Source organism: Hyla sarda, unplaced genomic scaffold (assembly GCF_029499605.1).
Source record: "Hyla sarda isolate aHylSar1 unplaced genomic scaffold, aHylSar1.hap1 scaffold_340, whole genome shotgun sequence".
Lineage (NCBI taxonomy): Eukaryota > Metazoa > Chordata > Amphibia > Anura > Hylidae > Hyla > Hyla sarda.
Window position 1 is genome coordinate 293,289 of NW_026610153.1, and position 13,541 is coordinate 306,829.

Here is a 13,541-nt window from a genome sequence, read left to right on the forward strand (position 1 = left end):
TTGTTTACACTCTGCAAGGCCTGTGGAAGTGAGTGACATCATAGCACTGTAGTTCTGAGGGTTCTAGATGGATGCAACAATCTCCTGTTGCTTCTATGAAGGCCATAATAGACGACATCACCAAACAGCTCCATAGTCACATACACAGCAAAGGAGAGATGTTGTTTACACCTAGTGATGTCAGTGGTATTGAGTGACATCACAGCACAGTGCTAAGGCTCCTGGGCCTGGACACAGCAGCGGCTGCAATATCTCAACGGAGAATACGTTTATATATATGTGTGTGTGTGCGCGTATATATATATATATATATATATATATATATATATATATATATATTTCTCCGCCGAAATCACTTTTAAACCCATTTCCACCTTTTTTTCCCTTCTCTTCCTCTTACTTTTTTTTCACGTTTTTTTACGTTTTTCTCCTTTTCGCCTCTTTTCTGGGCGTATTATTCTTCTTTTTCTTCTTTTTTTTCGTCTAATGCATACCCCATCAGTGCAGCAATGCTTATTCAATACCGCCAGCAGATGGAGACACTGGGGGATAATTTTCTAAGGATTTATACTGATTTTTCCTGTCTGAATTTGTCGCACAGAAAGTTGCAGGCCAAATATGTGTGACATTTCTGCGACTTTAGCTTCTAGAGCATTTTTACAACATTATACATAGGTGCTGAATACATAAAAAGCGACTGTTCAGCGACAGACAAGTCGCATCGGCTGAAAGTAGGCCAGAATGTCAGTCCATGTTGGAGCAGGTTTAGATACAGTCTAAAGTATAGATCTCAAAGTCTGTGCACAGAATTTAGCAAGGGCCTCGCACCTTCTGATGCATCAGGTAGGTGCACAATAGCATAGCCTAACCCTCTGTACTTTGGTCTATATTGATGCGGGACATAGTCAGCCAGCTGATGACCAATCCATTAGTGCAATGGATGGCTGGAAGCATTTGTCTTTGCCTTTGCAATACCACAGAAGCAATGCATGGTCAATGTACAGCAATGACACACCTGTGTGAACAGCCAGGAGACCCCCCCCATGTTATGTTACATAGTTACATAGTTAGTACGGTCGAAAAAAGACATATGTCCATCAAGTTCAACCAGGGAATTAAGGGGTAGGGGTGTGGCGCGATATTGGGGAAGGGATGAGATTTTATATTTCTTCATAAGCATTAATCTTATTTTGTCAATTAGGAACATTCAGCACCCACCCGCTATCAAGGCAGCTGCCTATCATGTCATGCCCTACCTGCACAGGTGTGCTGGCTACTCAAATGATCCAATTAAGGAGGCCATTTAGTCAGCAGCAGCAGAAGTCCTGTGCCTGGACGCTCCAACAGCGGCCAGACACAAGCAGAAGCAGAAGCAGCAGAAGCAGCAGCAGCACCACCTTTTGTTTTTTGGCTGCAGCAGCAGCAAGGCCCACAGGGCTGGCTAGCTGGCTAGCCAGCAAGCAGGTAGCAATGAAAGTAGGAATCTTTCTTTTTAACCCTGTAAGGGGGTGGTGCACTGTACCCGAAGATACTGCCATATCGGGTCAATGCATAGGGCGACGGAAGCAAGCTTCGAAATCGGCCCCCGTTCTCAAAAATCCATTTAATATATGGTCCCCAGATAGGGGACGTATCAGATATTAAACTGATAAGAACAGATACTACACTTGATCTTAGCCAAAAGGCCGAGAAGCGATAACCGTGAAAGGGGCGGGCCCAACAAGGTGCCCTTCATGGGCACTATCACTGCTTGCTGTCAGGGAGGCTGCCAGACAATTTTCCATGCACACTCTGGGCTGGGGGGCAGTCAACCACCAGTACACACAGCAGAACCTAAACCCATACCATTATTGCTAAGCAGCAAGACAGGGGCCCATTGCACTCCCACGGGGCCTTTTTAAATGCAATCCATAACCCGGATTTGCCAGGAACCCTTCTTACTCCTCCTACTTGCATGTGACACTGGGCTTAGGATCTGCATAGGAAACACACACACAAGCACACACCTACCTTTGTTGCCTGCAGATGCCTCCTTGGCTGTCCCCAAACGGTATCAAACCAACACCCACGGGAAGCTGTAAGCATAGAGGACATGCCTGCACCCCATTGGACTTACCTGTGTGGGTTAAACCCGGGTTATTTGACAACCTATGGCGGTGATGGTTCTGCTCAGGCAGAGCAGTGCTGATGCTCCTCATAAAGCTGTCGCTGCTGTGAAGGTTCTAGGTGACATCACAAATCCCTATGGTTACATACACAACAAAGCTGGGTTGTTGTTGTTTACACTCTGCAAGGCCTGTGGAAGTGAGTGACATCATAGCACTGTAGTTCTGAGGGTTCTAGATGGATGCAACAATCTCCTGTTGCTTCTATGAAGGCCATAATAGACGACATCACCAAACAGCTCCATAGTCACATACACAGCAAAGGAGAGATGTTGTTTACACCTAGTGATGTCAGTGGTATTGAGTGACATCACAGCACAGTGCTAAGGCTCCTGGGCCTGGACACAGCAGCGGCTGCAATATCTCAACGGAGAATACGTTTATATATATGTGTGTGTGTGCGCGTGTATATATATATATATATATATATATATATATATATATATATTTCTCCGCCGAAATCACTTTTAAACCCATTTCCACCTTTTTCTCCCTTCTCTTCCTCTTACTTTTTTTTCACGTTTTTTTACGTTTTTCTCCTTTTCGCCTCTTTTCTGGGCGTATTATTCTTCTTTTTCTTCTTTTTTTTCGTCTAATGCATACCCCATCAGTGCAGCAATGCTTATTCAATACCGCCAGCAGATGGAGACACTGGGGGATAATTTTCTAAGGATTTATACAGATTTTTCCTGTCTGAATTTGTCGCACAGAAAGTTGCAGGCCAAATATGTGTGACATTTCTGCGACTTTAGCTTCTAGAGCATTTTTACAACATTATACATAGGTGCTGAATACATAAAAAGCGACTGTTCAGCGACAGACAAGTCGCATCGGCTGAAAGTAGGCCAGAATGTCAGTCCATGTTGGAGCAGGTTTAGATACAGTCTAAAGTATAGATCTCAAAGTCTGTGCACAGAATTTAGCAAGGGCCTCGCACCTTCTGATGCATCAGGTAGGTGCACAATAGCATAGCCTAACCCTCTGTACTTTGGTCTATATTGATGCGGGACATAGACAGCCAGCTGATGACCAATCCATTAGTGCAATGGATGGCTGGAAGCATTTGTCTTTGCCTTTGCAATACCACAGAAGCAATGCATGGTCAATGTACAGCAATGACACACCTGTGTGAACAGCCAGGAGACCCCCCCCCCCCCCCCCCATGTTATGTTACATAGTTACATAGTTAGTACGGTCGAAAAAAGACATATGTCCATCAAGTTCAACCAGGGAATTAAGGGGTAGGGGTGTGGCGCGATATTGGGGAAGGGATGAGATTTTATATTTCTTCATAAGCATTAATCTTATTTTGTCAATTAGGAACATTCAGCACCCACCCGCTATCAAGGCAGCTGCCTATCATGTCATGCCCTACCTGCACAGGTGTGCTGGCTACTCAAATGATCCAATTAAGGAGGCCATTTAGTCAGCAGCAGCAGAAGTCCTGTGCCTGGACGCTCCAACAGCGGCCAGACACAAGCAGAAGCAGAAGCAGCAGAAGCAGCAGCAGCACCACCTTTTGTTTTTTGGCTGCAGCAGCAGCAAGGCCCACAGGGCTGGCTAGCTGGCTAGCCAGCAAGCAGGTAGCAATGAAAGTAGGAATCTTTCTTTTTAACCCTGTAAGGGGGTGGTGCACTGTACCCGAAGATACTGCCATATCGGGTCAATGCATAGGGCGACGGAAGCAAGCTTCGAAATCGGCCCCCGTTCTCAAAAATCCATTTAATATATGGTCCCCAGATAGGGGACGTATCAGATATTAAACTGATAAGAACAGATTTTTGATTGAAAGAGCTTTATTTTCCGTTCAGTCATTACAAGTCGTACAATAAATTACAGTCACACAAAGCATGATAGTACAATACACAGCAAAGGTTCCCTAAGCTATACATCGCACACCATGCTACTCTAACATTCAGCTCAATCCTGCAATATAAAGGCACAAGAGATCAAACAAAAACCAAATAATACAATCTGTGATCGGGGTAGGGGTGTGGGCGACTATGTGGGGGTAGGGAGGGGGCGGATCACAGGGCCAAACTGTTGGGCTGTATCTTCAGGGAGACATGGGAGAAGGAGAGGGGTCTTCACTCCTCTTCTTCCTCATCAACGGCCGAGCTGTCCAAGATGGAATAGTCTCTAAGCAGGTTCTTGATGAACCTGCGGCAGTCCCGGACGGACATGTTTTCCCTGTTGATCACGAGGCGGTTCCTGGCAAGCCACACTGCGTCCTTAAAACAGTTCATAAGGCGCCAGGCCTCCTGGATGGCCTCCACGTCGTGGGTCCCAGGGAACAGGCCGTAAAGCACCGAATGGTACGATAGGCAGCTCCTGGGCACTGAGTCTCTGAGTTCCTGTTCTAGGGCGTCCAACAGACCCTGTGCAAAGGGGCACTGCCAAAACACGTGGAAAGATGTTTCCTCCACGTAGGGGCAACGGGGGCAGTACCGGGTCTTGCACAGGTTGCGGGCATGCATGAATGACCTGAGAGAGAGACCTCCCATGACGGCCATCCACGACAAGTCCTTGTGTCCATTGGTAAGCCGCTTTGAGGCCACATTGTTCCAAACTGTCTCTGCAGTGGCTGCGGGGAGTCCCGGAACCAGCTCGGTCGAGTCCTTAGCTCGGATGAGCTTGTGGATTGTCTTTGGCTTCCATAGGTCTGGTTTCAGTCCTTCCAGCTGGTGCTCCCTCACAAACCGGACAACATCCCCATAGAACCAGGGAGTGTTCCAGTTGTAAGGGATGGAGCTGTCCCACTTGTCCCAGCCCAGCTGTCTCCAGAGGGGCATGAGAAGCAAGCGAGACATGGACCTGCCCGCTGAGCCAGTCTTTTCTACAAGAGTCCGCTGCACCGTGACACATGCAAAGGAGGCCCTCAGCAGAGCGGGGATGTCGGGTATTCCCTTCCCACCCTTGCGGGGTTCCTTGTACATCACGGTCCTCTTGACTCTGTCCATTTTGCCCCAGACGAAGCCAAACACTGTCCGGGTGATGGCCTTGCAAACGGTGGTATGGGGAGGCCAGGCCTGTGCGGTATATTGGAGCACAGGCAAAACTTCACTCCGCAGGACAAGTGCCTTGCCTTCCATCGTGAGCTTTCTGAGCTTTTAAACTGATAAGAACAGATACTACACTTGATCTTAGCCAAAAGGCCGAGAAGCGATAACCGTGAAAGGGGCGGGCCCAACAAGGTGCCCTTCATGGGCACTATCACTGCTTGCTGTCAGGGAGGCTGCCAGACAATTTTCCATGCACACTCTGGGCTGGGGGGCAGTCAACCACCAGTACACACAGCAGAACCTAAACCCATACCATTATTGCTAAGCAGCAAGACAGGGGCCCATTGCACTCCCACGGGGCCTTTTTAAATGCAATCCATAACCCGGATTTGCCAGGAACCCTTCTTACTCCTCCTACTTGCATGTGACACTGGGCTTAGGATCTGCATAGGAAACACACACACAAGCACACACCTACCTTTGTTGCCTGCAGATGCCTCCTTGGCTGTCCCCAAACGGTATCAAACCAACACCCACGGGAAGCTGTAAGCATAGAGGACATGCCTGCACCCCATTGGACTTACCTGTGTGGGTTAAACCCGGGTTATTTGACAACCTATGGCGGTGATGGTTCTGCTCAGGCAGAGCAGTGCTGATGCTCCTCATAAAGCTGTCGCTGCTGTGAAGGTTCTAGGTGACATCACAAATCCCTATGGTTACATACACAACAAAGCTGGGTTGTTGTTGTTTACACTCTGCAAGGCCTGTGGAAGTGAGTGACATCATAGCACTGTAGTTCTGAGGGTTCTAGATGGATGCAACAATCTCCTGTTGCTTCTATGAAGGCCATAATAGACGACATCACCAAACAGCTCCATAGTCACATACACAGCAAAGGAGAGATGTTGTTTACACCTAGTGATGTCAGTGGTATTGAGTGACATCACAGCACAGTGCTAAGGCTCCTGGGCCTGGACACAGCAGCGGCTGCAATATCTCAACGGAGAATACGTTTATATATATGTGTGTGTGTGCGCGTATATATATATATATATATATATATATATATATATATATATTTCTCCGCCGAAATCACTTTTAAACCCATTTCCACCTTTTTTTCCCTTCTCTTCCTCTTACTTTTTTTTCACGTTTTTTTACGTTTTTCTCCTTTTCGCCTCTTTTCTGGGCGTATTATTCTTCTTTTTCTTCATCTAATGCATACCCCATCAGTGCAGCAATGCTTATTCAATACCGCCAGCAGATGGAGACACTGGGGGATAATTTTCTAAGGATTTATACTGATTTTTCCTGTCTGAATTTGTCGCACAGAAAGTTGCAGGCCAAATATGTGTGACATTTCTGCGACTTTAGCTTCTAGAGCATTTTTACAACATTATACATAGGTGCTGAATACATAAAAAGCGACTGTTCAGCGACAGACAAGTCGCATCGGCTGAAAGTAGGCCAGAATGTCAGTCCATGTTGGAGCAGGTTTAGATACAGTCTAAAGTATAGATCTCAAAGTCTGTGCACAGAATTTAGCAAGGGCCTCGCACCTTCTGATGCATCAGGTAGGTGCACAATAGCATAGCCTAACCCTCTGTACTTTGGTCTATATTGATGCGGGACATAGACAGCCAGCTGATGACCAATCCATTAGTGCAATGGATGGCTGGAAGCATTTGTCTTTGCCTTTGCAATACCACAGAAGCAATGCATGGTCAATGTACAGCAATGACACACCTGTGTGAACAGCCAGGAGACCCCCCCCCCCCCCATGTTATGTTACATAGTTACATAGTTAGTACGGTCGAAAAAAGACATATGTCCATCAAGTTCAACCAGGGAATTAAGGGGTAGGGGTGTGGCGCGATATTGGGGAAGGGATGAGATTTTATATTTCTTCATAAGCATTAATCTTATTTTGTCAATTAGGAACATTCAGCACCCACCCGCTATCAAGGCAGCTGCCTATCATGTCATGCCCTACCTGCACAGGTGTGCTGGCTACTCAAATGATCCAATTAAGGAGGCCATTTAGTCAGCAGCAGCAGAAGTCCTGTGCCTGGACGCTCCAACAGCGGCCAGACACAAGCAGAAGCAGAAGCAGCAGAAGCAGCAGCAGCACCACCTTTTGTTTTTTGGCTGCAGCAGCAGCAAGGCCCACAGGGCTGGCTAGCTGGCTAGCCAGCAAGCAGGTAGCAATGAAAGTAGGAATCTTTCTTTTTAACCCTGTAAGGGGGTGGTGCACTGTACCCGAAGATACTGCCATATCGGGTCAATGCATAGGGCGACGGAAGCAAGCTTCGATATCGGCCCCCGTTCTCAAAAATCCATTTAATATATGGTCCCCAGATAGGGGACGTATCAGATATTAAACTGATAAGAACAGATACTACACTTGATCTTAGCCAAAAGGCCGAGAAGCGATAACCGTGAAAGGGGCGGGCCCAACAAGGTGCCCTTCATGGGCACTATCACTGCTTGCTGTCAGGGAGGCTGCCAGACAATTTTCCATGCACACTCTGGGCTGGGGGGCAGTCAACCACCAGTACACACAGCAGAACCTAAACCCATACCATTATTGCTAAGCAGCAAGACAGGGGCCCATTGCACTCCCACGGGGCCTTTTTAAATGCAATCCATAACCCGGATTTGCCAGGAACCCTTCTTACTCCTCCTACTTGCATGTGACACTGGGCTTAGGATCTGCATAGGAAACACACACACAAGCACACACCTACCTTTGTTGCCTGCAGATACCTCCTTGGCTGTCCCCAAACGGTATCAAACCAACACCCACGGGAAGCTGTAAGCATAGAGGACATGCCTGCACCCCATTGGACTTACCTGTGTGGGTTAAACCCGGGTTATTTGACAACCTATGGCGGTGATGGTTCTGCTCAGGCAGAGCAGTGCTGATGCTCCTCATAAAGCTGTCGCTGCTGTGAAGGTTCTAGGTGACATCACAAATCCCTATGGTTACATACACAACAAAGCTGGGTTGTTGTTGTTTACACTCTGCAAGGCCTGTGGAAGTGAGTGACATCATAGCACTGTAGTTCTGAGGGTTCTAGATGGATGCAACAATCTCCTGTTGCTTCTATGAAGGCCATAATAGACGACATCACCAAACAGCTCCATAGTCACATACACAGCAAAGGAGAGATGTTGTTTACACCTAGTGATGTCAGTGGTATTGAGTGACATCACAGCACAGTGCTAAGGCTCCTGGGCCTGGACACAGCAGCGGCTGCAATATCTCAACGGAGAATACGTTTATATATATGTGTGTGTGTGCGCGTATATATATATATATATATATATATATATATATATATATCTCTGCCGAAATCACTTTTAAACCCATTTCCACCTTTTTTTCCCTTCTCTTCCTCTTACTTTTTTTTCAAGTTTTTTTACGTTTTTCTCCTTTTCGCCTCTTTTCTGGGCGTATTATTCTTCTTTTTCTTCTTTTTTTTCGTCTAATGCATACCCCATCAGTGCAGCAATGCTTATTCAATACCGCCAGCAGATGGAGACACTGGGGGATAATTTTCTAAGGATTTATACTGATTTTTCCTGTCTGAATTTGTCGCACAGAAAGTTGCAGGCCAAATATGTGTGACATTTCTGCGACTTTAGCTTCTAGAGCATTTTTACAACATTATACATAGGTGCTGAATACATAAAAAGCGACTGTTCAGCGACAGACAAGTCGCATCGGCTGAAAGTAGGCCAGAATGTCAGTCCATGTTGGAGCAGGTTTAGATACAGTCTAAAGTATAGATCTCAAAGTCTGTGCACAGAATTTAGCAAGGGCCTCGCACCTTCTGATGCATCAGGTAGGTGCACAATAGCATAGCCTAACCCTCTGTACTTTGGTCTATATTGATGCGGGACATAGACAGCCAGCTGATGACCAATCCATTAGTGCAATGGATGGCTGGAAGCATTTGTCTTTGCCTTTGCAATACCACAGAAGCAATGCATGGTCAATGTACAGCAATGACACACCTGTGTGAACAGCCAGGAGACCCCCCCCCATGTTATGTTACATAGTTACATAGTTAGTACGGTCGAAAAAAGACATATGTCCATCAAGTTCAACCAGGGAATTAAGGGGTAGGGGTGTGGCGCGATATTGGGGAAGGGATGAGATTTTATATTTCTTCATAAGCATTAATCTTATTTTGTCAATTAGGAACATTCAGCACCCACCCGCTATCAAGGCAGCTGCCTATCATGTCATGCCCTACCTGCACAGGTGTGCTGGCTACTCAAATGATCCAATTAAGGAGGCCATTTAGTCAGCAGCAGCAGAAGTCCTGTGCCTGGACGCTCCAACAGCGGCCAGACACAAGCAGAAGCAGAAGCAGCAGAAGCAGCAGCAGCACCACCTTTTGTTTTTTGGCTGCAGCAGCAGCAAGGCCCACAGGGCTGGCTAGCTGGCTAGCCAGCAAGCAGGTAGCAATGAAAGTAGGAATCTTTCTTTTTAACCCTGTAAGGGGGTGGTGCACTGTACCCGAAGATACTGCCATATCGGGTCAATGCATAGGGCGACGGAAGCAAGCTTCGAAATCGGCCCCCGTTCTCAAAAATCCATTTAATATATGGTCCCCAGATAGGGGACGTATCAGATATTAAACTGATAAGAACAGATACTACACTTGATCTTAGCCAAAAGGCCGAGAAGCGATAACCGTGAAAGGGGCGGGCCCAACAAGGTGCCCTTCATGGGCACTATCACTGCCTGCTGTCAGGGAGGCTGCCAGACAATTTTCCATGCACACTCTGGGCTGGGGGGCAGTCAACCACCAGTACACACAGCAGAACCTAAACCCATACCATTATTGCTAAGCAGCAAGACAGGGGCCCATTGCACTCCCACGGGGCCTTTTTAAATGCAATCCATAACCCGGATTTGCCAGGAACCCTTCTTACTCCTCCTACTTGCATGTGACACTGGGCTTAGGATCTGCATAGGAAACACACACACAAGCACACACCTACCTTTGTTGCCTGCAGATGCCTCCTTGGCTGTCCCCAAACGGTATCAAACCAACACCCACGGGAAGCTGTAAGCATAGAGGACATGCCTGCACCCCATTGGACTTACCTGTGTGGGTTAAACCCGGGTTATTTGACAACCTATGGCGGTGATGGTTCTGCTCAGGCAGAGCAGTGCTGATGCTCCTCATAAAGCTGTCGCTGCTGTGAAGGTTCTAGGTGACATCACAAATCCCTATGGTTACATACACAACAAAGCTGGGTTGTTGTTGTTTACACTCTGCAAGGCCTGTGGAAGTGAGTGACATCATAGCACTGTAGTTCTGAGGGTTCTAGATGGATGCAACAATCTCCTGTTGCTTCTATGAAGGCCATAATAGACGACATCACCAAACAGCTCCATAGTCACATACACAGCAAGGAGAGATGTTGTTTACACCTAGTGATGTCAGTGGTATTGAGTGACATCACAGCACAGTGCTAAGGCTCCTGGGCCTGGACACAGCAGCGGCTGCAATATCTCAACGGAGAATACGTTTATATATATGTGTGTGTGTGCGCGTATATATATATATATATATATATATATATATATATATATATATATTTCTCCGCCGAAATCACTTTTAAACCCATTTCCACCTTTTTTTCCCTTCTCTTCCTCTTACTTTTTTTTCACGTTTTTTTACGTTTTTCTCCTTTTCGCCTCTTTTCTGGGCGTATTATTCTTCTTTTTCTTCTTTTTTTTTCGTCTAATGCATACCCCATCAGTGCAGCAATGCTTATTCAATACCGCCAGCAGATGGAGACACTGGGGGATAATTTTCTAAGGATTTATACTGATTTTTCCTGTCTGAATTTGTCGCACAGAAAGTTGCAGGCCAAATATGTGTGACATTTCTGCGACTTTAGCTTCTAGAGCATTTTTACAACATTATACATAGGTGCTGAATACATAAAAAGCGACTGTTCAGCGACAGACAAGTCGCATCGGCTGAAAGTAGGCCAGAATGTCAGTCCATGTTGGAGCAGGTTTAGATACAGTCTAAAGTATAGATCTCAAAGTCTGTGCACAGAATTTAGCAAGGGCCTCGCACCTTCTGATGCATCAGGTAGGTGCACAATAGCATAGCCTAACCCTCTGTACTTTGGTCTATATTGATGCGGGACATAGACAGCCAGCTGATGACCAATCCATTAGTGCAATGGATGGCTGGAAGCATTTGTCTTTGCCTTTGCAATACCACAGAAGCAATGCATGGTCAATGTACAGCAATGACACACCTGTGTGAACAGCCAGGAGACCCCCCCCCCCCCCCCATGTTATGTTACATAGTTACATAGTTAGTACGGTCGAAAAAAGACATATGTCCATCAAGTTCAACCAGGGAATTAAGGGGTAGGGGTGTGGCGCGATATTGGGGAAGGGATGAGATTTTATATTTCTTCATAAGCATTAATCTTATTTTGTCAATTAGGAACATTCAGCACCCACCCGCTATCAAGGCAGCTGCCTATCATGTCATGCCCTACCTGCACAGGTGTGCTGGCTACTCAAATGATCCAATTAAGGAGGCCATTTAGTCAGCAGCAGCAGAAGTCCTGTGCCTGGACGCTCCAACAGCGGCCAGACACAAGCAGAAGCAGAAGCAGCAGAAGCAGCAGCAGCACCACCTTTTGTTTTTTGGCTGCAGCAGCAGCAAGGCCCACAGGGCTGGCTAGCTGGCTAGCCAGCAAGCAGGTAGCAATGAAAGTAGGAATCTTTCTTTTTAACCCTGTAAGGGGGTGGTGCACTGTACCCGAAGATACTGCCATATCGGGTCAATGCATAGGGCGACGGAAGCAAGCTTCGAAATCGGCCCCCGTTCTCAAAAATCCATTTAATATATGGTCCCCAGATAGGGGACGTATCAGATATTAAACTGATAAGAACAGATACTACACTTGATCTTAGCCAAAAGGCCGAGAAGCGATAACCGTGAAAGGGGCGGGCCCAACAAGGTGCCCTTCATGGGCACTATCACTGCTTGCTGTCAGGGAGGCTGCCAGACAATTTTCCATGCACACTCTGGGCTGGGGGGCAGTCAACCACCAGTACACACAGCAGAACCTAAACCCATACCATTATTGCTAAGCAGCAAGACAGGGGCCCATTGCACTCCCACGGGGCCTTTTTAAATGCAATCCATAACCCGGATTTGCCAGGAACCCTTCTTACTCCTCCTACTTGCATGTGACACTGGGCTTAGGATCTGCATAGGAAACACACACACAAGCACACACCTACCTTTGTTGCCTGCAGATGCCTCCTTGGCTGTCCCCAAACGGTATCAAACCAACACCCACGGGAAGCTGTAAGCATAGAGGACATGCCTGCACCCCATTGGACTTACCTGTGTGGGTTAAACCCGGGTTATTTGACAACCTATGGCGGTGATGGTTCTGCTCAGGCAGAGCAGTGCTGATGCTCCTCATAAAGCTGTCGCTGCTGTGAAGGTTCTAGGTGACATCACAAATCCCTATGGTTACATACACAACAAAGCTGGGTTGTTGTTGTTTACACTCTGCAAGGCCTGTGGAAGTGAGTGACATCATAGCACTGTAGTTCTGAGGGTTCTAGATGGATGCAACAATCTCCTGTTGCTTCTATGAAGGCCATAATAGACGACATCACCAAACAGCTCCATAGTCACATACACAGCAAAGGAGAGATGTTGTTTACACCTAGTGATGTCAGTGGTATTGAGTGACATCACAGCACAGTGCTAAGGCTCCTGGGCCTGGACACAGCAGCGGCTGCAATATCTCAACGGAGAATACGTTTATATATATGTGTGTGTGTGCGCGTATATATATATATATATATATATATATATATATATATATATATTTCTCCGCCGAAATCACTTTTAAACCCATTTCCACCTTTTTTTCCCTTCTCTTCCTCTTACTTTTTTTTCACGTTTTTTTACGTTTTTCTCCTTTTCGCCTCTTTTCTGGGCGTATTATTCTTCTTTTTCTTCTTTTTTTTCGTCTAATGCATACCCCATCAGTGCAGCAATGCTTATTCAATACCGCCAGCAGATGGAGACACTGGGGGATAATTTTCTAAGGATTTATACTGATTTTTCCTGTCTGAATTTGTCGCACAGAAAGTTGCAGGCCAAATATGTGTGACATTTCTGCGACTTTAGCTTCTAGAGCATTTTTACAACATTATACATAGGTGCTGAATACATAAAAAGCGACTGTTCAGCGACAGACAAGTCGCATCGGCTGAAAGTAGGCCAGAATGTCAGTCCATGTTGGAGCAGGTTTAGATACAGTCTAAAGTATAGATCTCAAAGTCTGTGCACAGAAT

At 46.5% G+C, this 13,541-nt stretch overlaps 4 non-coding genes and 2 pseudogenes across 4 annotated transcripts; all 6 read right to left on the minus strand.

Annotated features, from left to right (window-relative positions):
• Nucleotides 1-1,506: 1,506 nt before the first annotated feature.
• On the minus strand, nucleotides 1,507-1,697 carry LOC130330760 (U2 spliceosomal RNA). Its single transcript, XR_008873825.1, has one exon. It is a non-coding gene; the product is annotated as a U2 spliceosomal RNA (small nuclear RNA).
• Nucleotides 1,698-3,790: 2,093 nt separating this feature from the next.
• On the minus strand, nucleotides 3,791-3,963 carry LOC130330795 (U2 spliceosomal RNA; annotated as a pseudogene).
• A 1,191-nt stretch (nucleotides 3,964-5,154) lies between these two features.
• LOC130330816 (U2 spliceosomal RNA) lies at nucleotides 5,155-5,332 on the minus strand (annotated as a pseudogene).
• Nucleotides 5,333-7,410: 2,078 nt separating this feature from the next.
• On the minus strand, nucleotides 7,411-7,601 carry LOC130330767 (U2 spliceosomal RNA). The gene has a single exon (XR_008873832.1). It is a non-coding gene; the product is annotated as a U2 spliceosomal RNA (small nuclear RNA).
• A 2,078-nt stretch (nucleotides 7,602-9,679) lies between these two features.
• LOC130330761 (U2 spliceosomal RNA) lies at nucleotides 9,680-9,870 on the minus strand. Its single transcript, XR_008873826.1, has one exon. It is a non-coding gene; the product is annotated as a U2 spliceosomal RNA (small nuclear RNA).
• A 2,093-nt stretch (nucleotides 9,871-11,963) lies between these two features.
• LOC130330762 (U2 spliceosomal RNA) lies at nucleotides 11,964-12,154 on the minus strand. The gene has a single exon (XR_008873827.1). It is a non-coding gene; the product is annotated as a U2 spliceosomal RNA (small nuclear RNA).
• Between the last annotated feature and the right edge of the window lie 1,387 nt (nucleotides 12,155-13,541).